Source organism: Acinonyx jubatus, chromosome C2 (genome assembly GCF_027475565.1).
Source record: "Acinonyx jubatus isolate Ajub_Pintada_27869175 chromosome C2, VMU_Ajub_asm_v1.0, whole genome shotgun sequence".
NCBI classification, from domain to species: domain Eukaryota; kingdom Metazoa; phylum Chordata; class Mammalia; order Carnivora; family Felidae; genus Acinonyx; species Acinonyx jubatus.
In genome coordinates, this window is record NC_069384.1 from 79,477,789 (window position 1) to 79,500,643 (window position 22,855).

At 46.4% G+C, this 22,855-nt stretch overlaps 1 protein-coding gene across 5 annotated transcripts in view; it reads right to left on the minus strand.

Annotated features, from left to right (window-relative positions):
* The window catches only part of ST6GAL1 (ST6 beta-galactoside alpha-2,6-sialyltransferase 1), a 120,231-nt gene that overhangs the window by 95,272 nt on the left and 2,104 nt on the right, over positions 1-22,855 (minus strand). The window contains exon 1 of one of the 5 annotated variants that reach the window (XM_053221086.1): positions 9,691-11,231. The exons of the other annotated variants lie outside the window; for them this stretch is intronic. The gene's annotated coding sequence lies outside the window, so the exon portion shown is untranslated. Of the gene's footprint in view, positions 1-9,690; positions 11,232-22,855 lie in introns of those variants that run through there. 5 annotated transcript variants of the gene reach the window in all.

Below are 22,855 nucleotides of genomic sequence, written 5' to 3' on the forward strand. Positions count from 1 at the left end.
CCCAGCATCCTCCAGGCAAGGATCGTTACTAATGGGCTTGGTTCTGAGTCAGAGAAGGGGTCAGCCTATCCCAGGGGTAGGCTGGGCCCAAGTCCCTGGCTTAAATGCATGATCATCATAAGGCACACAGGAGCCCTGGAGTAAAAGATAACCCTGTGAACCCTCCATCCATTATTCCACATTATCTGGAAAGCGAGCAACCGAGCGACCGTTCCAATTGTTTGGATATGGAGCTAAATTAGCTAAGAGCTTTGATTGATCCACACACATAAAACTTTCCAGGATCTGGGTCTCGACCCATTTGCTGAGCTCTGCAGTCAGATCAGAAGACACAGCACCCAAAACGCAAGAAGAATTTCTGCTAAGATCAGAAGACTTCCTGGTATATTTGTGCCTTCTTCTTCCCTCCCGAGCTCTTGTTTCTTCTGGATGGTTCATCTGTGGGGCCCGGACCCGACATTACAGGGCTCCTGTACTAGACCAAGGGTTAACCACAATAGTCCTCTATTTTTTTTTTTTTTTACTTAAATGTTTTTAGCAACTACTACGTGCCAAGCACTTAATATACTAATTTATTCATTTATTCCTCACACAACCCTATGAGGCAAGGAGTGTTTTCTCCATTTTATTTTTTTTTTTAATGTTCTTATTTATTTTGGAGAGAGAGAAGGAGAGAAAGAGACAGAGGGTGAGTGGGGGAGGGGCAGAGAGAGAGGGAGACAGAGAAACCAAAGCAGGCTCCAGGCTCTGTCAGCACAGAGCCCGACGCGGGGGCTTGAACTCGTGAGCCACGAGATCATGACCTGAACTGAAGTCGGATGCTCAACCGACGCAGTGCCCCAGATGCCCGTTTTCTCCATTTTCAGAGGAGGAAAAGGGCTGAAGGAACTAGGCCGGGCCCAAAGCTGGTAAGTGACCAGGACAGAATTCCACACGCCGGCCTGCCTCCCCAAGCTCTCTCATCAAAAGCCGAAATTAAACATGAGTTGAGCACTGAATACACGGGTTCTGACAAGAAAAGAAAATGCGTAAAGAATTCCTTTTCAAAGAATCAGAAAAAGGAAGGTCCTCTGCCACTGCCATGTGCAAAACACCCATTCATTCTTGTTGTTAACACGTCGACAGCAAACAATCCTTCAGTTCTGACTGTGCCTATTTGAGCTGCCGGTGTGGATATACATGGAGAGGCTTGAGCCTATTTTAATGTCAGAGCGATACCCATACATGATTTCAGGCCCTCCCCCAGGCCCCAGCCCCGTAATCTTTGCCACCCAAACGCTATGACTTTCAGCTCTTTTACCTAATTCTAGAGTGAGCTCAGTATATATCTAAATAGCATGCTTATATGGCATTTTCTGTCAATGCTAGATATTATTCATTACTTCCGACTACGAAAAATGAGAATTTAGCTTGCTTTTATCCCATGTACCTCATCTACTTCTTCTAATACAGTTATACCATTTTTTATTAAGTCGACACTAGAAGATATATTATCATGACCAGATAAATGACTGTTCACAGCCAGGCTCTGTGGTGTGTTATGATTCATTTCTTTCATGTACTTTCCTCAGCTGTCATTTCTGGAGGCCATTATTGTCTGTTTATTTGTTTAATCTTCTGTGTACCTATCACTAATTCAGTCCTCAACTTTCCAACTTCTTTTTTTTTTTTTTTCTTGATGCTCTCCCTTCTGGAATCTTCTGTCCTCCTACTCCAACTTGAACCAGTTGCTCTCTGAGCTTAAAGGAAGACTCCATTTCTCCTGTCTTAAATACCCCCTAATCTTGAAGGAACACATCTAGAGGAGCTTCCTCAGAAAGGATGTATGGGAGGTAAAAGAATTGAGTTTTCTCACATCTGAAATGCCATTATTCCTCCCTCACGTTTGATTAATAATTTGCCTGACTATAAATGCTCAGTAGGATATAAATCCCTCTCAGAACCTTAAAGGTACAGCTCCATTCATTGCCTTCCAGCTTCTAGTGTTGCCGTAGAATCTATTTCTTATATGTATTCTTATTCTTATTTTTATTCTATTTCTTATTCTTATTTGTAAGATTTCTATTCTTATATGTAATTACTTTGGGATTTTTTTTTTTTTGCTTGTGTCTTCAAGCTTTGCTTCTGGTTTATGTGGGTTTTTTTTTTCCACAATGACGTGCCTTGATGCATGTCTTTTTTCATTCACAGCACTAGGCTCTCAAGAGAGTTTTTTCATCTAGAAGCCTATGTTCCTCAGTTCTCAGAGTTTTCCTTGTATTATTTCTTCGATAACTCTTTCTGTCTGTTGTCTCTATTCTTCTTTTGTATGTCCTCCTATTCAGATGTTGAACTTCTCCGAATGATCCTTTCTTATTTTTCATTCCATAGCCCTTTTTAATTTTTTTTTTTTTTTTTTTTTTGGTTTCTAGCCTTTCTCCAAGATCTCTTCAACTTTGTATTCCAAATAGTCTACTGACTCGTTGATTTCTGTCACATTTTTAATTTCCAAGAGTTCTTTGTTAGTCTCTGAATATTCCTTTTGTTGCACACCCGTCTTTATGTTATCACTGTGCTATCTTCACGGACACCAGTACTTAACGGTTTTGGTAAAATCTGCTTCTCTCCCTGCTCTGTCTCTATGTCTTGCGAGTTTCTTTTTATGTGGTCGTTGTTCGTCTCTTTTGGTTTCTGTGATTTAGGTTTTGAGCTTTTCTCAACGTCTGGTGATCCTCAGTGGTCTTTTTAAATTTACAAGTGAGACACTAAAGGGACCGGAAGCTCCACTTACATAGACAGAACTCTTACCACCGGAGGGCTGAGAGTAAGAACGCTAAATATCAATATCTATAGGCCTTTTCTCTTGGGCTGTTAAGTTTATGCAGAGAGGTCTCGTGACCAAGGAAAAGGAGGTCTACTCCGAGCTTGCCAGCACTGTGAGAACCAGCAACAACAAAAATGTTGGGGAGGGGTGGTCTCACTCTTCAGTAGGTAGACTTTTATTCATTCCCTCTGTTTCAGGAAGGCATCTCACGCATGCCCGACTCGGCTTGGCCTGCTGTGCCTGATCTTAATTAGGTCTTAAAACTGAGCTTGTTCTTGGAAAGATCCTTAAAAGAAATTTTAGTTACCAGGGAAAGAAAGAAAAAAACAACAACAAACTTGTTCTCCACAGAGTTTCCAAGGCCAGACATTTAGGAAAGCATTAACTACGGTTCACAATCACTTATCAGGAATCTTTGGAGGCCAGATAAGTGTTGGAATTCGGAATGCTTCATATTTTGGAAAAGTGCTGCGTTGCCTAAACTATATACTGCGTAACACCCACAGCAAGGGCAGGGCAGCTCCTCATAATAATGCGGATTCATGTTTCTGCAGCAAAACAAATGGATGCTTATTCTAAGTAGGTTAAATAAAGATTTATAAATAGCTGCACATTAGTCCAGACAGGTCTCGCCACCAAACGGGTTAAAAATAAAATTTGGTTTTCCCAGACGTATGGATTTGGAAATCACAGATAAGAGACTGTATGTGCATTTCCTATGCGCCTCCCACACCTCCAGTCACACATGGGGCATTTTCACAGGGATTTTGTCAGGCTGTGGGGCTGCCCTCTTGCAATGAGATATGAAAAAAATGAGGCACGGTGGCATGTGGGGTGGGGGGAGGCCAGGTTCAACAGGGAGAGCGTCTAAGGGCACAGTCACTTAGAAAGCGTGAGTCCCAGTTCTGTGCTAGCAAGCTCTGTTACTTTGAAAATGTTACTTAACCGCTCTGAGCCTCAATTTCCTCATCTCTAAACTGTGGGTTATTCCAACTAATTTTGAAGTGGTGTTGTGAAGATGAAGTTAAATTCACCTAACACCTATGTACTGTGCCCATTATTCCTGAGGCATTGCTCTGGGTCCTAGAAAAATAATTATGGACAAAAGAGACAAAGTCTCTGCCCTCGTAGAAACAACTTCCTAGTGAGAAAAGACACGGTAAAGAAATCAGATGGCCATATGTGCCACTAAAGAACAGCAAGGCAGGATAAAGGGGAGGGAACCAGGGGGGAGGAGAGAGGAGGCTGGTACCAGATTAATTTATATACGGTGGTCAGAGTGGCCTTTCAAATAAGGTGACATCTAATTAGAAACCTGAAGGAAAAGAAGGGGAACTCAATGACAGTGTATGAAGGAAGGGTGTTCCAACTGAGCAGAAGAGCAGTGCAAAGGCTCTGAGGAAAAAAGGGGCTTTCTGTTTAAGGGACATGAAGTAAGACAGAATGGAGGGGCAGAAAATTATAGGAGCTGAAGTGTGTGAGGACCTGAGGACCAGATCATGCAGAACCCTGTTGACCCTTCTAAGAACTCTGGCTCTGAGTGAAACAAGAAGCCCTTGTTGGTTTCTGAGCAGAAAATGACATGATGCCTTTTAACATCATCACTCTAGTTGACGTTTGAAGGAGACCACAGGAGCAAAAATGTAAGAAGGAGGCCCAGTTGGGAAGCTCTTTTAATAATTAGAGATTGATGGGGCGCCTGGGTGGCTCAGTCGGTGGAGCGTCCGACTTCAGCTCAGGTCATGATCTCACAGTTTGTGGGTTCAAGCCCCGCATCGGGCTCTGTGCTGCTGCTTGCTCAGAGCCTGGAGCCTGCTTCAGATTCTGTGTCTCCTTCTCTCTCTGCCCCTCCCCCGCTCACACTTTGTCTCACTGTTTCTCAAAAATAAATAAAATGTAAAAAAAAAATTTTTTTTTTTTAAATTAGAGATTGATCGGTCTTGGACGAGGGTGAATTTAGTGGATCAAGCAAGGAGTTGGTTTCTTGATTTACTTTGCAAGGGCAGCTGACGTGGTTTGCTGATAGCCTGGATCCAGCATGAGAAAATCAGAATCAAGAGTGACTCCACAGTTTGAAACCCTAGCAACTGGAAGATGAAGCTGTCACCCCCTGAAGTGGGGATGGCTGCGTTGGAGGGAAAAGTTCAGTCTTGAACTTGTCATCATTGAGATGTCTATTAGACATCCCAGGAAATGTGGTGAATAGGTGATTGAAGACAGGAGTACAGTGTTTGGGGGTCAAGGTCTGAGATGGAGCTACAAAGAGGGTCATTGACATATGGATGGTAGGAGAGCACCAGGGAGTAAGGAGACAGAGAAGAAGTCAAGTCCAAGGGGTGCTCCCTGACACGCTCCAAAGCAAACAAGTGAAGATGAGCCAACAAAAGAGACTGAGCAGAAGCCAGTGACAGAAGAGGAGAACCAAAGGGTGTGATGTTCCAGAAGCCCAGAGAAAGTACTTTTTTAAGGGAAATGGAATAACCAACCATACCAAATGCTGCTGATAAATCAAGGTAAGGGCTGAGACTTGACCACTGGAATGGACAATGTGGAGGTCACTGGTGAACCTGACAGGTGTGGTTTTTGTGGAGTGATGGAGGCAAAACATGGATTTGACTGGGCTTAAATCATGAGAGCAGAGGAACTACAGGGAGCAAGCGCAGATGATTCCTTCAAGGAACAAAAAACGAGACAGCAGCGGGAGGAGTAGATGCAGTTAAGGGAAGAAGCACGTGCGCAATATGCACGTGAGTGGGTTTCAGTGGGAGGAACAACAGCCAGGGATAGACAGATGGGGTGGACAGATGGGAACGGTCCAGCAGAAAGAGAGAAACATTGGGAAGAGAAGGGAATATTGCTGGAGTCATGTCCTTAATTAAGCAAAGGGAACAGGATGCAGCACACCAGTGGAGGGGTTGGTCTTATGTAGGAGCAGAAACAAGTCATTCTCCAAGGTAACGGGCAGAAAGAAGAATTTGGTGGTGGGAAGGTGTGAAAGTTCTCTGATTGCCATTAGTTTCTCAGGTAAGTGGAAACCGAGGTTCTGACTAAGAGTAAGGATGGGAGAAGAGGTGTTAAAGGTTTGAAGACAGAGAAAAAGCTGTGAACAGTCACCTAGAGAATCGCAGTGGTTCTCAGCCAAGGCTGCCCATTGGAATCAACAACAGAGCTTTTAAAAAAAATTTTAATGTTTATTTATTTCTGAGACAGAGCACGAGTGGGGAAAGGGCAGAGAAAGAGAGGGAGACACAGAATCCGAAACAGATTCCAGGCTCTGAGCTGTCAGCCCAGAGCCCGACACAGGACTCCAACTCACAAACTGTGAGATCATGACCTGAGCCGAAGTTGGTTGCTCCACCGACTGAGCCACCCAGGGACCCCAATCACAGAGCTTTTAAAAAGGATACTGATGCCCAGGTCATCTCCATAAAGACTTGGATTTCATTCTTTCTGGGTGGAATTACCCAGGAAAATAAAAGCAATACCTTTTATGATCTCCCCCAGGAAATGCTAATGGAAGCCAGAGTTGAGAATCACTCGACGAAGGGAACGGAGAAAGATGACCTGACAACGCCCAAGTCCACTGAAGGATCATGGTCACGAATGAGAGAGGGACCAGTCAGGACAGTGGTCTGCTTCTCCAGTGTCACATTCAGCTGGGGGGGGGGGGGGGAGGGGGCGCAGGCATGCTGGGGAGAATGAGCTGGAGTTAACGAGGGTTCCATGTGATACCTGTTAAGTATCGCATACCTGTAAAAGTACACGTGGGAAGAGTCCAGTGAATGAAAGCTGCTGTGTTTATTTTTATCACCAGCTAGGTGGCATATACTATCCTTGTAGCAAATATAATTTTCCTTTTATGTCATCCTATGATTCACCCAATTTGTATGTGTCACAGCGTTTTCAAGTCATTTGCAAAAAAACCAAAATCACAAACGTGTATCCTTAAATATTAAGGAGGTGTCCTGTGGGTCTTTTTTTGTCACATTTAGCACTACACATGGGATCACTGGAATTCACAGGTCACCTCTCCCACCCAACCTCCCTGGGTTCCGATTTGATAACAATAGTTCTCTGCCAAAGTTTTGTGAAGCTCCCGCCAGCCCACACCCCCTCGGAGCCTGCATGTTAGGGGTTCCATATTTGCAATTCCCGTCTGGTGATCCGTCCTTCTCCCTCTGGGAAGGTCCCCCCTTGATCCTGGCCCTGAGTCTGGAGAGATCTCTGTAGCGATAAGAGCCATCTCAACACTCCCTCCCTGAGCCAAGCCTGGCTAGGTCCCCGTCCGTGTCCACCAACTGCTGGAAAAAGACTGCAGACTTCATCCTGAGCCTCAACTGTGTGCACTTGAATGCCAGCGGAAGGCAGAAGCCCTGTGAGCTCTCCTGCTCATCCCCCAGTGTCCCTTACTATCAGCTCCTGACCTCCCTTATCAATGGATACCATGCCAATTCTTGGTTGTGAACTTCCTTCTACTCCACCCTAAGTGCCCAGGCAAACTGCTCCCCGGGGGTCTCACCTCTTCTTCTCTGACCCCGCCCCTCCCTGTCTCTTGCTCCCATTCATCTGTGCCCTGAATCCACATGCCTGCCTCTTCTCCTAGACAGAAGCTCCTCCAGGGAGAGGCTGGAACACACGTAGCCTCATATCCACAGTGCCTAGCAAAGTGTCAGGACCGTCGGGTGGCCAATAACTGAAAATAACTATCACATTAAATAGCTACCAATTTTTTATCACTAATCGTGTGCCAGAGCTAGGTTAAGCACTACACAGGACTCGCACCCATGCTACGAGGTAGCACTGATTAATACCCACTGCAGATAAGGGGTGCCTGGGTGGCTCAGCCGGTTGAGCACCTGGCTTTGGCTCAGGTCATGATCTTGTGGTTTGTGAGTTCAAGCCCTGAGTCGGGCTCTGTGCTGACAGCTCAGAGCCTGGAACCCGTTTTGAATTGTGTCTCTCTGCTCCTCCCCCGCTGGTGCACGTGCTCTCTCTCTCTCTCTCTCTGTCTCTCTCTCTCTCTCTCAAAAATAAATAAACATTAAAAAAAAAATTTTTTTAAATACCCACTGCAGATGAGAAACTGAGGGTCAGAGGGGCACCTGGGTGGCTCAGTCGGTTAAACTCAGGTCACAATCTCGCAGTCTGTGAGTTCGAGCCCCACATCGGATTCCGTGCTGACAGCTCGGAGCCTGGAGCCTGCTTCGGATTCTGTGTCTCCCTCTCTCTCTGCCCCTCTCCTGCTTGCACTGTCTCTCTCTCTCACTCTCTCTCTCAAAACAAAAAAAATTTTTTTTAATTTAAAAACAAAACAAAACTGAGGGTCAGAGAAGTTGAGTTCTCAAGTTTGCGCAACGAAGACGTGGCACTTCTGGAATTAAACTCGTGTCCATCTGCCTGCAAAACATGCGGGTTTTTTTTTCTCCCCGCAGTATGATAAGGGCTTTCTGAGAAAGGTGACACTGCAGACGGTAATGGGGAAGCCAGTGAGTTGCCTTCCAGCATGCTCCCATCCCCCCACCCCGGGGCGTTACCTGGACTGTCTGGGAGACAAGGGTAGGACTTTCCCAAGTGCAGAAGCATGTCCCTGGGAGGTGCCTTTCATCTGTCTCCTGCCTACCTGATCTTTCCTCTCCTCTTGATTTATAAGCCAGAATAAAATGTTCATTGTCTAGAGCAAAAAAGGAACCGCCACAAGCCCTCTGGCAGGAAGCATCTTCTGGGGATTTATTCCCAACGCTGTCATTAACCACCCCCAGCTCAGGCCCGGGGCCAGCATCCTCCCATTGACAAAGGCTGTGAGGACAGTCTGTTTGGATAAATGGAGGTCCAGCCCAGCTGCTTTTGTCAGAGCTCCCTCACTGCCTGCTCTCCCTCTCACCTGGGACAAACTCCCGGGACCCTGGTTCTCCGAGGGATAAGAGAAGAGCGAGGTCCTAAACCTGACTCCCCGTCCCCACCGCCAGGGCTCGGCTCCCACAGGTCAGCCCAGAGAACATTCCCTGTTTCATCTTGCGGCTTGTGTCTCACGTCTAAGGCCAGAAGTGAGGGGGAAAGGACCGTCCAGTGGAGCAGAAGGGTCCACCAGAGCCCGGAGTGCTCCCCACCCTGGGCTCCTGAATCTCCCACTGTGCTCCACACTGTGACCTGACCTAGGGGCCACCTGCTCACGCTCACTGGTGGCTGAGCGCATCTGTATCCTGGTCTCGGAGGGCAGACGGTGAGCGTGGGGAGGGGCTGGGTGCTGGGCTGGGCCCGGGGCTGTGCCACGAAGCCAGTCAGCCTGCTGCCATCCAGGGGTCCACTGTCTAACCCAGCTAACTCCACAGAACACAGGACAGCATACGAGATGAAATGTGGGTGCCAGCAGTCTGAGGGGCCCATCCTGAGCTAATACTGAGCTCAAAGGCCTGTCTCGGCTCAGCAGAGAGACCAGTAGGAAAAGGAAGGAACTGGTTTCTTCAACAGTAAGGAGAAGCTTAGCTCTCTCTAAAACCACCCATCACCCCCACACACAACACACAAGACGGGGCTTTCGGATGCCCGGTGAGTGGCAAGCCAGGCCCCACCCCAGACCCCGGAACAACCGCAACACTTCCTGGGGCAGATGTAAGTCACCTCAGGCCACCCTAGGTCGGTGCTCAGGCACTTCCTCGTGGGTAGTGTGAGAGACCAATTTCCCCAAGGCCTTGTCCTCATCAGCACTCCCGAAAAGAAAAGACTGCTCCCTCCAGAGGCCCCTGACGTCTCTGTCCCTCCGGTCCATTTTCCAGACCACAAGCCTCTACCAGACGGACATGGCAGGGGCCTGCTCGCCTGGCCACTCCAACACTCCTTCCGGTAGCCTGGCGCACCTGGAACACCCTCCTGGGCCCTGTGTAACTCACCAAGCTGTTCACAGCTGTCCCGACTCCACTCTGGCCCAGACTTTGCCAGCAAGCAGGAAGGCAGGCAGGAGCCTTCCCTCACCCGGCAGCGGGAGAGACCCACACAGAGGACCGGCCTGCCCCCCTCTCCACTACCTCCCATCAGAGTCCCCAGCCGGTAGTCTGAGTCAGGAGAGCACAGCTTCTCGCCTGTTGACCAAGTTGTTGCAAGTCTGCAGGGAGCACGGCCATGACTGGGGGAAGTTTTCATGAACACCTGTGGGTGCCCTAACAGACGTCTGTACGTTCTCACAGGGGCAAGGGGTGTGCCAGCAGTAACAAACCCTTCTGTGTGGCTCTTTCACACTTTGTCATCTTTTCACATCTATGATCTAATCTGAACATAAAGACCAATCTGGGGATAGGCAGCCCCACAATTTTATTACCCCCTTTTATGGATTAGGTAGCCTGAGGCTACACAGCTGCCAGATGGCAGAGTCTGGACCACAGTTTAGGCTTTTATCGTTACTTGTTTTACCTGTGAGATAGATCTGTATTTCATAAGTCTAGATGTATGCAAATACATGAAGTATAGTTACCTGGCGAGTCTTGACCTATCAAAATACTGTTCCCATTTGCTTGTCTTTTTCTAATTTATGTCTCACAACGGTGGCCACTCGGGTCTTCTGTGCACTACAAATCCCAGCACAGTGGAAAAATCGTGGGCTCTGGAGCCCAGGCAGCACGGGGGGTCCAAGCCACCGTCTCGCACTGTGCAACTTTTGGCCAATAAATCTCTCAACCTCAGTTTCCTCATCCGTACGGTAGGGGTAATTGTAACCATCCTATAGGGTTGCTGGGAAACCGGGAGATGCTGTGTGTCGCACATGGCATGCCATGCACGCTTCGTGAACAGCGGCTACTCTTCCGTCCATCCTTTGTTCCCCAACCACCACAAATGCCTCACAGCTACCCAGACATGGCCTGCCTTCACGCCTCCAAGCCTGTGCCCCCGCCCCTGCTAGGCATGCCCTTCGCCCATCCTTGACCCATCAGAACGCTTGTCATTCTTCCACCGTCCAGTTCAAACTCTGTCTCCTTCGTGAAACCTTCCCCTTCGTCCTCTGGGCCCCACCGCCCCATGGGTCATCCGGTTTACAGTGTCTCATTCTGCTCAGAGTTCAGCATTCATGCAACTGACTCACCAGCTTCCCCATGAAAAGACAATGTCTGATTCACCTATTGTGTCTCCCACCTGCTCTCCACACCCTGAGCATCAGCATCTAACAATACCTTTTTGAGGGGTACCTGGGTGGCTTAGTTGGTTACACATCTGACTCTCGATTTCGGCTCAGGTCATGATCTCATGGTTCATGACATAGAGCCCTGCACCTGGCTCTGCACTGACAAAAATAAATAAATAAACTTAAGGGGCGCCTGGGTGGCTCAACTGGTTGAGTGTCCGATTTTGGCTCAGGTCATGATCTGACAGCTGACAGCTCAGAGCCTGAAGCCTGCTTCGGATTCTGTGTCTCCCTCTCTCTCTGTCCCTACCCTGCTCTCACTCTGTCTCTCTCTCTCTTAAAAATAAACATTAGAAAAAAATTTTTAAGAAACTTAAAAAAAATACCTTTTAATAGCCTAACACAAAATTATAAAGAGCTAAAAGTCACCCAAGATCCCTCCATCCAGAAAAAAAAAAAAAAAAAGATTAATATCATTCTTCACCTGTCTCTACCTTTACATGTAGATGGACGTGTGAAGGATGAAAGAAGGCATGAAACAAGGATGGGGGAACTACTTAATAAAGTAGCTGTTTTTTATTTTTAAATTTTCTTTTCTTTCCATTCCACGGAAAAGTAAAATTTCCTAAATGCCAGACTTTTAATAAATGTTTCTCCCCCCAAATAGATATTATTTCCCCAAAGATTCCTCCAAGTTTGGGGCGCCTGGGTGGCTCTGTCGGTTGCGTGTCTGACCCTTGATTTCAGCTCAGGTCACAATCTCAGGGTCAGGGGTTGGAGTGCTCTGTCCGGCTCTGTGCTGACAGCAAGAAGCCTGCTTGGGATTCTCTCTCCATCACCCTCGCAAAGTGGCCTCCCTCACTCACTTTCTCTCCCTTCTCGCTCTCTCTCTCAGAATAAATAAACAAACAAACTAAAAAGATCCCTCCAAGTTTAAGAAAACAATGAGTTGACTGGTTAGAGCCATGACTTTTTTATTATTATTTTAGAGAGAGAGAGAGAGAGTGGGGAGGGGCAGAGAGGGAGAGGTGGGGGCGGGAGGAGGGCTGGACAATTGCAACCTTCTCAGCCTGGAGCCTGACAAGGGGGCTCAATCCCACAACCTGGGATCATGACCTGAGCCAAAATCAAGAGTCAGCCGCTCAACCGGCTAAGCCATCCAGGCGTCCCACCCATGACTTTTTCTCTTTAGACAGTATGAGAGCGGGAAAGCTAGCACATACACTTTCTTCTTCACTTACATTCTTGTTACTTCTCACATTCTTGCTTAGCTTCTATTTGAGTAGGTTAAGAGCTCACCAAATGACCCTTAACCATGCCTTCCTAAGCCCACTTTTGATTCATCCTTCTCATGATCAGGTAGGCTTTCCCGAGAAGAGCTCATGTAGGCCCTATTCCCTTCGTTCTAGCATGCATGAAAATGGCTACCTGCCTTATCCTTGTAGAGTGATATACGTCAGTGCAAAAGTCTTCAGTCATGCTGCCTTTCCCTCAGAACCCTGTAAATATTTCTTCTTCTCCATGTTCTCTTCTTCCGCTGCTGATCGAGCCTGAGGCCAACAGGACTTTTGCTCTGTGGCATAGGCGAATTGCTCCCAATATCCATTTTCCTCCTCTTCCTGAGTTTTTGGGTTTTTTTCTTTTCTTTTTTTTTTTTTTTTTTAAGTAGGCTCTACGTCCAACATGGGGCTTGAACACAGCCCTGAGATCAAGAGTCACATGCTCTACCGACTGAGCCAGCCAAGCACCCCCCCGACCTGAGTTTTAAGAGGGTGCCCAGCTCCCCCGCTGGAGACGTTCTTCCAGCCTCCTTTGCAGCCAGGCATGTCCACGTTTTGGTCAATGGAACGTGAACAGAAGTGACGTGTATCTCTCAGATGCCTCAGTCACTATTCTGAGGGATCGCCTCTGTGTGACCTTTAGAGCTCTGACTTTTTGTCTGATTAATTTCCTTATCGTTTTTCTCAGCATGTACTGTGATCCTCCTTCAGCCTTCCCTCTCTAACAATTCAGTTTTCCGTGTATACTACTTTGTTCCTTTATTAACTTTTCCACAATGATGTCTGCATCCTCGTGTTTCCTTAGCTCTGGAACAGCCCCCTTTTAATTCATTCTTGTCTCTGAGCTCTCCGTTGATTACTTTTCAATAAACTTTATTTGAATGCTTGAATGGATACTGCCTTTGACCCAAGAGCCAAGCCCAAGCCAGAAACTAATTAGCTTGGGAGATGGGAAGAATAGGACAAAGGTGTCCCTTTTTTCATGGGGAGAGACAGAATAATCTTAGAGGTCATCTATGAGTCATCCACCTTCCTGATCATACTCATTCTTAAAGGAACAGCTCAAGACCCACCTGTTCCAGATTCTTCCAGCCCAGATTGATTTTGCTCCCTCTCCGGTACCCAAGGGTTTCTCCAGACTAAACATTCACAGGTAATGCTTAGGCTGCTAAGTGAACCTGGAACTTGTGAGAAAGGGCATGAAGGTTCTTCACCTCCCTTGCCACAAAGTTCGGCACATAAAGGTTTCCTTTGAAGATTTCTGGACTACTGAGTCTCTGAATGAAAAGGAGGGCAAAAACCAGGACAACCCTTAGAAGAGGCCTTCAACACAGACCTACATGATGCAGGTAGAAGGAAGAAGATTCAACAGGGTATTACCCTTGAAAGATCAATGGAGAAGGAACAAGCCCCTTAGCCAGCAAGCCAGGCCTTCCCAACCTGCCCCTGCAGGCACCGTTGTGGGAGCTGATTAGGCCTACATTTAAGTACAAAAGCACCTTAAGTCACTCTCTGGCTGACTGTGAGCATGTCACCCAACTTCCTTCAGCCTCTGTTTCCTCACCTACTAAACAGAGATAACAGAATATGCCACAGAGGGAAGTTGTGAAAATTATAGATAATGCATGCGACAGTTCCAGCCTCATCCCCACTCCTGCCTTGTCGTGCTCCTCTGCAGGAACACCAATCTCCTAGTGGCTCTCCCGCACATGCAAACGGGCCATTCTTCACCCCACACCTTTCCTCCTGCAGCCCCTTCTCCTGCAAATGCCCTTTCCCTGGAGGCTAACAGCTACTGCCCTCCAAAACCCAGCTTAGGCATCACCTGCTCCAGAAAGCTTTCCCAAACTCACTACACCTTCTTCCCGGCTTCATAAGGTTTATCACACAAGATCATAATTAACATCTAAGTGTCCACCTCCAACTAAGAACAAAACTATGGGAGTATCTGGGTGTCTAGTCTAAAATGCACGCTGTGCATCGGCTATAACGGGCATTCGATGTTTGTTGAATGAATGAACAAAGCAAGGACTCTGAGAAGAAGAGGGTGACACAAGAAGTCTGTCTGCCACTAACTCCCAAGGCCTTGCTAGTTACACTGAATATGTGTATATATTACCGACAACATGTGTAAATATTCCCAATGCCTAGCACAATGACTAGCACATAATAGGTCCTCAATAAATACTTGATGAATCAATTAACGTTGAATAAACTTTACAAGAGAAGAAACTGTTTAAGAGCCTAAAACCACAGGTGCAAGATAAGCCCATAGCAATGCCTATACTGAGTTCTATTTACAAGCCAAAGGCATTTAAGGTAGCCAAGCAGCAGTACCCACTAATCTGTGGCCATACTCACCACCGGTATGTGTGTTCCTAGTCATAACCAGATAATGAGTCAGGTGGATATCCTAGCTTTAAAGGGCAAGCAAAAAAACAAAAACCAGGGGCGCCTGGGTGGCTCAGTCGGTTAAGCATCCGACTTCGGCTCAGGTCATGATCTCGCGGTCCGTGAGTTCGAGCCCCGCGTCGGGCTCTGTGCTGACCGCTCAGAGCCTGGAGCCTGTTTCGGATTCTGTATCTCCCTCTCTCTCTGACCCTCCCCCGTTCATGCTCTGTCTCTCTCTGTCTCAAAGATAAATAAACGTTAAAAAAAAAAAATTAAAAAACAATAAACCAAAAAACCCAAACCAGGCTTGACGCAAACAACTCGTAACCAAAACGAATGACAGCAAATGCTATCCACACGTGAATGTCCCATGAATTCTTCCTTTCATATGTTCTCAGGGGAATGACAGAAAATTTCCATCAGCCCCTGTACGGAGAAATTGAGCCAAGGCCCCTGTGAAACTAAGGACGAAGCCCTTCTCAGACTCAAAGGACTTGGAATGATTAGCAGTGGATAAACCTGTAACATAACATAGAGAAAGAGCTTTGCCCCAGGCCAGCTTCAGTAGTCAGCAGCAGTGAATCTTCGGGGGAGTCTCTACCCCTCTCTGAAGCTCGGTTTTCTCATCTGCAAAACGGAGCTAATGACCCCAAGACACAGTGTCGCTATGAGGACTGAATGAGAGAACATACATAGTGCTTCATCAGGGCCAGGGGCACAGCAAAAGCCCAGAACCTGGTAAGCTTGCCATGCTGCCCTCACCAAGACGCAACTAACCCTTAGGTCCAAGAGGCTCCTCTTAAACCACAGGAAAGAAAGGCACAAGCATTAAATATGGCGGGTGCTATCGGAGGACATTCAAGAGGTTGCAAAGGGTACAGTGTTGCTAAAATTAAAGTTGACTGACATCTCAGCACTGGGCTAGGGAAACCAGGAGATGGATGCAAATTTAGAAAGACCGTAATCAAAAAAAAATTTAGAATCATCCTCCTGGGACACGTAGTTCTTTTCTGGTTGCCAGATTTCCTGGTCATCTAAAGTGTATGTGATATATTTATTACTATGGAAATAATTTATGAATAAAAAGTCAAGTAGAGCTGAAGCCAAGGACAGAACAGGAGGAAGGTTGCCAAGATCCAGGGGAAACAATGTTTCAGGCTCCTTTGAAGGCTTCCATTTTATTCCACCTTTACAAAGCTCCAGTTACGCCCTCCATAACCTGTCCTGACCCTGCAGTCCTAGTTTGCCTCTTTCTGCTTCTGGTCCCACAGGCTCTTGTCCCATAGGCTCCCAAGGCCAGAAGAGGCCTTAGCAGGCACTTTGGTCAACCACTCCACAACCAAACTGCAAAGTTCACACGCAACGTCGGCTTGAATACTCCCCCCGGGGGAGTTCGCGGCCCCGTGACACAGTTTGCTCCACGGTCGAGAAGTTCTGCCAAATAAGTTCTTCCTTATCTCCCATCCTCCTGTGCTTTTCTTCCAACCTGTGCTGGTTCTCCCCTCCACAGCAGCCACTCAGTGCTCCTCCCATCCTTCTTCCACATGAAGCAGGTGCCACTTACGATCCCCTGCAGGCTGGAAAGTCCAATGCCCACACTTATCCCACCTCCAACACGGTGTCCTAAACTTCTGTCTTCCCAGGAGCCCATCTCTGGATTTGCTTCCTTTTCCCATGATCTGTATCAGAGCCAGGGAAACAAAACACTCCAGATGGGTCTGATCAACCAGACAGAGCAGAGTGGCACGGGTGCACTCCCTCCTCCAAGCCTGAGATCAAATACTCCTCTTCTTCCCTCTCTCCCTTCCGTCCCTGTTCCAGGCCTCCCACTGGGTCCCCTCAGGTCCTGGGAACAGAAACAAACCTGACAGTGCCAGGGAACGTGCGAGGAGGAGGAGAAGGTGATGACGCAGCTCAGTGCCTTGCACTTGCAGCCAAGGGCACCCAAGCCGGCAGGCTATCTCCAAAAATAACCCTGTCCAAACAGTCAGCCTCTTAGTAATTCCCCAGGAGCCCTTCGTTCCAGCTTTCCAGGGTGTGGTCCTCAGCGTCCCTGTGCCTGGTCCCTCGCCACCCTTTCCAGAGCCTAATGGACTGGCTCCATTTAACCACTGACATTTACAGCCATTGTTCCTTATGTCCAAGGTCTAAATATACTTAGAAATATATTTTTATGGAAAATTTTTACAGTTAAGCAAACATCATAATATAGATTGTAATGCAACTACAAAAAAAGCATCTGCATGCACGGAGAGGGAAAGATCTCTAACACATATAGTCAGGTGGAAAAGGCAGTCTTGTAAAGTGGCAGTTGTTATGGGATCCATTTACTGCGTTTTAAAAATGTATCTGTGAAGGGGCACCTGGGTGGCTCAGTCGGTTAAGTGTCCGACTTCAGCTTAGGTCATGACCTCACAGTCTGTGGTTCAAGCCCCACATCAGGCTCTGAGCTGACAGCTCGGAGCCTGGAGTCTGCTTCGGATTCTGTGTCTCCCTCTCTCTCTGCTCCTCCCCTGCTCATGCTGTCTCTCAAAAATAAATGAACTTTAAAAAAAATTTTTTAACATATCTGTGTAGAACCATGAATACACAAGTCAATGTATACAAAAGGGGCAGAAAGACCCACAAAAGTGCAAACAGTAGTCACTTTGGAGAGAAGTGGGATTGGGGAAAATGGCAAAAGGTGAGGGGGGTAATTTTTTACTCTGAATATCATAAAGGGAAACAGATTTTACTTACTACTTGTATGAAGAAGCCACCTGGCCTAGGTGTACCTTTCCCCCTTTGTCATCGATCATCTCAGAGCTGGAAGGGGTCCGGGGGACTAAGACACAGGTCCTTGAGGTAGGGTACCCATGGTGGCATGCCTTTTGCCTAAGGTCACACAGCCAGCTAGCAAAAGCCAGAGACCACAAGTCATAGTACAGGCCCTGACATCGTGGAACCCCCAGAGGATTAAAAAGAAGGCTTTGACTTAATTACTAAATCAAATCAACTTTATTCTTTCAGTTGAGTCAGAAATACCTACTTTGGTGAACAGCCAGATGGAAGAGACCAAGGTCATCAAACCTGGAGGGAAAGGGGGTCTCAGGCAGGACCTATCACTCAGGCATGGCTGGCAGGCCCTACCTTCTCTGGGCTTTCTGACCCTCATCCATAAATCAGAGGGACGGGCTAAGTGACAGGGGACAAGGGACAAGGACAGATTGGCGGGCACGGAGTGCTGTGGGTACCAGGTGTTCGTCTGAGCGATCTCCGCATCCTCAGAATGAGACTGGCAGGAGCACTCCCTGAGTGCATCCTGGGCCGAGGGGCCGGCAGTCTGTGACCTTAATTCCATATGGAAGCCCTGCCTCTCAGGAGGGGAAGGCTGGGTTCAAGTTTGACTCAGCTCCCCACCCCCACCCCAGCACCAAGCTGCTTGGGCTGCTGCATGGATTACCTCATTCGATATTCGCCAAACTTTCAAATGCGCTCAAAGAAATTCAGAAGTCACTTGCCAAAAGCATACAACTGGGAAAGGGTGGGGACCTTCTGCAAAATTAGGTCTCCTGACTCTACATTCAGTGCTCCTTCTATCCTGCTAGTTTGGCATGCAGTGGGGCCTCCTCACTTGAGCGATAAAACTTAAGTTCTTGGGTTGGCTCCCCACCAACCCGTCTCTCTCTCTCTCTCTCTCTCTCTCTCTCTCTCTCTCTCTCTCACACACACACACACACACACACACACACACACAGTCCCCTAACAGTGACAGCAGAGACAGGCTCCAGGAGCAGCACGACTCAGATACGCATCATGCTGATAAGATGTCTGGGATGTGCTTCAAAGTCATCTGGGGTGGTCTGTGGGGATATACGTCAGCTATGAGTTGTGATAATCACTTACCCCTGTAAGTGATTGTTTACAGGGGTTCATTACACCATTCTTTCTACTTTTGTACATTTGAAATTGCCCAAGATCAGACTTTTTTTATACTGCATCATGCAAGTGATCAATTTGTCACCTGGTAGGTGGTTCCATTGTGATCAACTTGCTGCTTCCCTCGGCACACAAAGCCACACAATGGCCTGCTGTCATGTTAAGAAAAAATATCAGGGCCAAAGTTTCTGCAGGGTGTGAAAATCCCAATTATAGCAATAATAGCCATCGCTTACTGAGTGCTTCCTGTTTACCTGTCACTGCAGTGGACCGTTTAGCTATGATTTCATTTAATCCTCACAGTGGCCCGGTAAAGTTGGAGCTGTTAAGCCCATTTTATAGAGAAGGAAATTGAAGTTCAGAGAGCTTAGCTAGCTTGTCCAGGTCTCCACCTGTGATGAATGATGAGCAAGAATTCAAATCCTTCATCATAAGAAAAAAAAAGTCTGTAACTACACGTGGTGATGGCTTTTAACTAGATCTATCGTGGTGATCATTTCACAGTATATACAAATATCAAATCACTAAGTTCTACACCTAAAACTAATGCAATGTTGCATGTCAATTATACCTCAGTAAAAAAAAAAAAAAATCAAATACTGAATTACATGTGCTTTTAACTCCTACTGCTCCCACAATATGTAATACTTTGGTACGTTAGGACTTTCTATGTAATTGGGACTAAATCTATGAAATTTTTCAAATGATCATATCCTTCACAGTGTAACCCAGTCATTTTAACCTTAGGATTCTACACGATGCAAACTATCTTGGAATGTAGATAGGGATTAATTCACAAACACATTATTCACAGTGTCAATTACCATAGGCAAATGAGAAGTGCCTGGGCTATCCCACAGTGGCCTTCATCCCAGAAGCCTTACTCATGGATGCTCCAGTCTTGGGTGCTTGCCCCTCCTCTGTGGTCCCACAGCACCCTGTACCAGTCTCTTGTTTCCTGGTCCCCTCCACCGGACCATGAGCTTCTTTAAAGCTAAGCTCTTCTCACACATCTTTGGTTTAGAGTGGGCACTCGAATACGTGAGGACTGAATTAGTAAATGACCGTTGAGTTGATGATTTAACATCTACAGAAACTGCTTAAGCTGCTGGAGGACAAAGGATAGTACCAGAACCCAAGGTCACATGCAGTGCCCTTCCCCCTCCACCTTAGACTTTAAACTTTTTCTAAAATAAAAAGTAACAAAAATGACTGGAGTTTGAATGTTTGAGGCAGGGTGGGAGAGGGGGAGGAAGCTGGAGGCGCCTTCCTCTCGAGGCCCTCATTGAAATACCACTGAAGTGACCAGATCCCATGGGCCATGTGACCTTGGAGGTGCTGAGCAGCTGATATGGTTGATGAATGAAAGACACAGCTTTAATGTGGACTTAAACTATGTCAACCACATCTGAGAAGGTTAAGCAAGAAAGGCAAGAGATGACTGCACATACAGCATGTTCTCAACCATTTAAAGAAAATACATCCATTTGGAAAAAAAAAAAAAAAAGACCAGAGGGAAAACTGCCAAATGTTAATAGTGGTTACCTTTGAATAACGTAATCTTTTTCTGTGTCTCTATACTTTTTTATAGTTTCCAAATTGTTCCCAGTGGGCATACTTGATTTTTATAATCAGAACAATAAATAAAATTTAAATCATGAAATTGATTCTGAAGGCTAGTAATGATTTCGAAAACCTCTCCAGTATTTTAATGCGGTGAAACTGCATTGCTTACTATGTTACTGTTACAGAAGAGACTATAAAAAGTACATCTACTGGAATCAGAATGCCATCATGTAGTTTCAGTACACACGCACACAAGCAAGAAAATGTATTTTTCCCCAATTCAGTTTTTAGTGAATAAATCACTGATACCAGGTCTGAGCAAATTCTCAGTATTCTAATGTTCCATAAGGTACTGTGAATTTCATTAATGAACTATTCCTGTCATTTTTTAACGTTTATTTATTTTTGAGAAATAGAGACACAGCGCAGGAGCAGGGGAGGGGCAGAGAGAGAGAGAGAGACAGAATCTGAAGCAGGCTCCAGGCTCTGAGCTGTCAGCACAGAGCCCAACACGGGGCTCGAACCACAAACTGCCAGATCTTGACCTGAGCCAAAATTGGATGCTTAACTGACTGAATCACCCAGGCACCCCTCCTGTCATTTTTTTAATGCAACCACATCCTCACAACTTTAGAGAGCTACATTCTCTTTGAAGCCTTCCTCTTCCACTCACTCGTTTACCATCATTGGTTTGATTCCCGGAGAAAAAGGGAACACCCCTCTCCATGCCCCCTCCCCAGTCAATATTGAGATAAATTAGATCTACTTTCTGTGGGTTCCTGAGGACAATTTCTTATTGCAGTGATTTTTTTAAGTGTATTTATTTATTTTTGAGAGAGAGAGAGAGAGAGAACAAGAGCATGTGCCTGGGAGCATGACCAGGGCAGGGGGAGAGAGAGAGGGAGAGACAGAATCCCAAGCAGGCTCAGCACTGTCAGCACACAGAGCACAACACAGGGCTTGATCCCAGGAACCCTGAGATCATGACCTGAGCCGAAATCAAGAGTCGGACGCTTAACCAACTGAGCCACCCAGGTGCCCCTCTGAAGACAGCTTCTGAGGGGAGATCCAAATGTGTTCTGCATCCATTTAAAAAAAAGGGTGGGAGGGCTTCTCTGTAACTCCAGGTCAACACCAAACCCCAGCCCTAGCCTGCCTGTTTGTCAGTAACACAGAATGAATGAATGCCATCACTTTAGACTGCACAGCTTTGTTTTTTATTTGTTTCTTACTAGGTTTAATTACCTTAGAATCACACAAAGTTTACAACTCTCCAAAGGCCCCCTTTACAATGTGGCAGGCATTCACCCCTCTTTGTTAACTAGGTAGGGTCTCCTAATTTGAGTAGAGGGCTTACTCTATGGGGTTATTCTCCCACCAACATCCTCTGCCACTTAAAAAGCCGGTGAGCACCGGAGCCTGCCAAGAGGTCTGAGCAGGCATAAGCATGTGTCACATCGCTGGATACCCACAACAACGCCAGGATATACATACCCATCCTTCCCTTCACATTAAACAATCATATTCTCAAGGAACACAGGACACAGAAGAGCTGACCCAAACTCCTCTGATCCTAAGGCCTAAGCATCTTCCACTCCCCTGGAACAGCCTGTGCAGAGACTGGGCAGGAAGGACTTTCACTGTCCAAGGAAGTGAGGAACTGGAGCCCAGGAAGGTTAATAGCACAGAAAGCTAAGTGGGGTCTCTGTCTTCTGGCTTCTTGCTGCCTTTTGCTTTACGATTATGTTCAAAGCAGGTCCCCATTGGGGAAGCAAGCAATAGCAGGGGAACATGTAGGAGGCCAGGGCAAGGGTGGAGTGAACCACTTAGTAAACACCACAGAAAAGTGATCCCCAATGATAACTGCAATACTCCTCACCATATCTACCATAGGGATCCATGGCTCTGTACCATAACCAACACCTATTTAATTCCTTAAGGAATTCATTCTCAGACTTAAAGAGTGTCGTTATAACAACCATCATAACTTTGACTTTACTCTGGGGTACCAACAACAACTCATTTGATGCAACGGTTTTCCTTTTACGCACAAAGAGAAATTAAAAGCAGACACCTTGCTGCATGTCCTTAGGTAAGTGATTTCTCCTCTCTGGGCCTCAGTTTTCCCATCTGGAAAATAAAAGGGTCTGGCCGGATGATGCCTAAGGTTCCTTATAAGGCAAGCATCCCGATAAGAAAGCTATACTCAAGTGCCCAGTGGAATTACCACAAAAATGAAACGCTCTAGAAACCCTACGAAAAGAAACAAGTGTACAGGGACAGGACAAAACAGCACATTAGCTTTGGGGAAACCCGGACTCCAAGTATTTGTTGTTGGGTTTTTAAATTTTTATTTTTTTTGGTTTTTTGTTTGTTTTGGTTTTTTGGTTTGTTTGGGGTTTTTTTGTTTTTGGGGTTTTTTGGTTTTTTTTTTTTTTTTTTGGTTTTCCAACTTTTCCTCTGCCAAATACAAAAATAGGCAGCTACTTCCGTGGAACTCTCAAAAAGAATTTAATTAAATAAAATCAATGAAAACAATGCCTTGTTCTCCCACAAGTGGCTCAGGAGTAGCTTGCTAAGAGACACTTTCTTCCCTGTGGGTCTGATGTCAACAGCCTAATGCTTAGGCCCAAACAAAGGCTTCCTGGCACAGAGATGAGAGGCAAATATCTAAGTCTCCATATCTGGCCCTATTCCAAATTGAGGGGAAAGGGACAGTGAGAAGAGAAAAATACCAAAGTTTATGAAAGGCTAGCAGAAGAGTAAAGAATTACTAAATCTATCTTT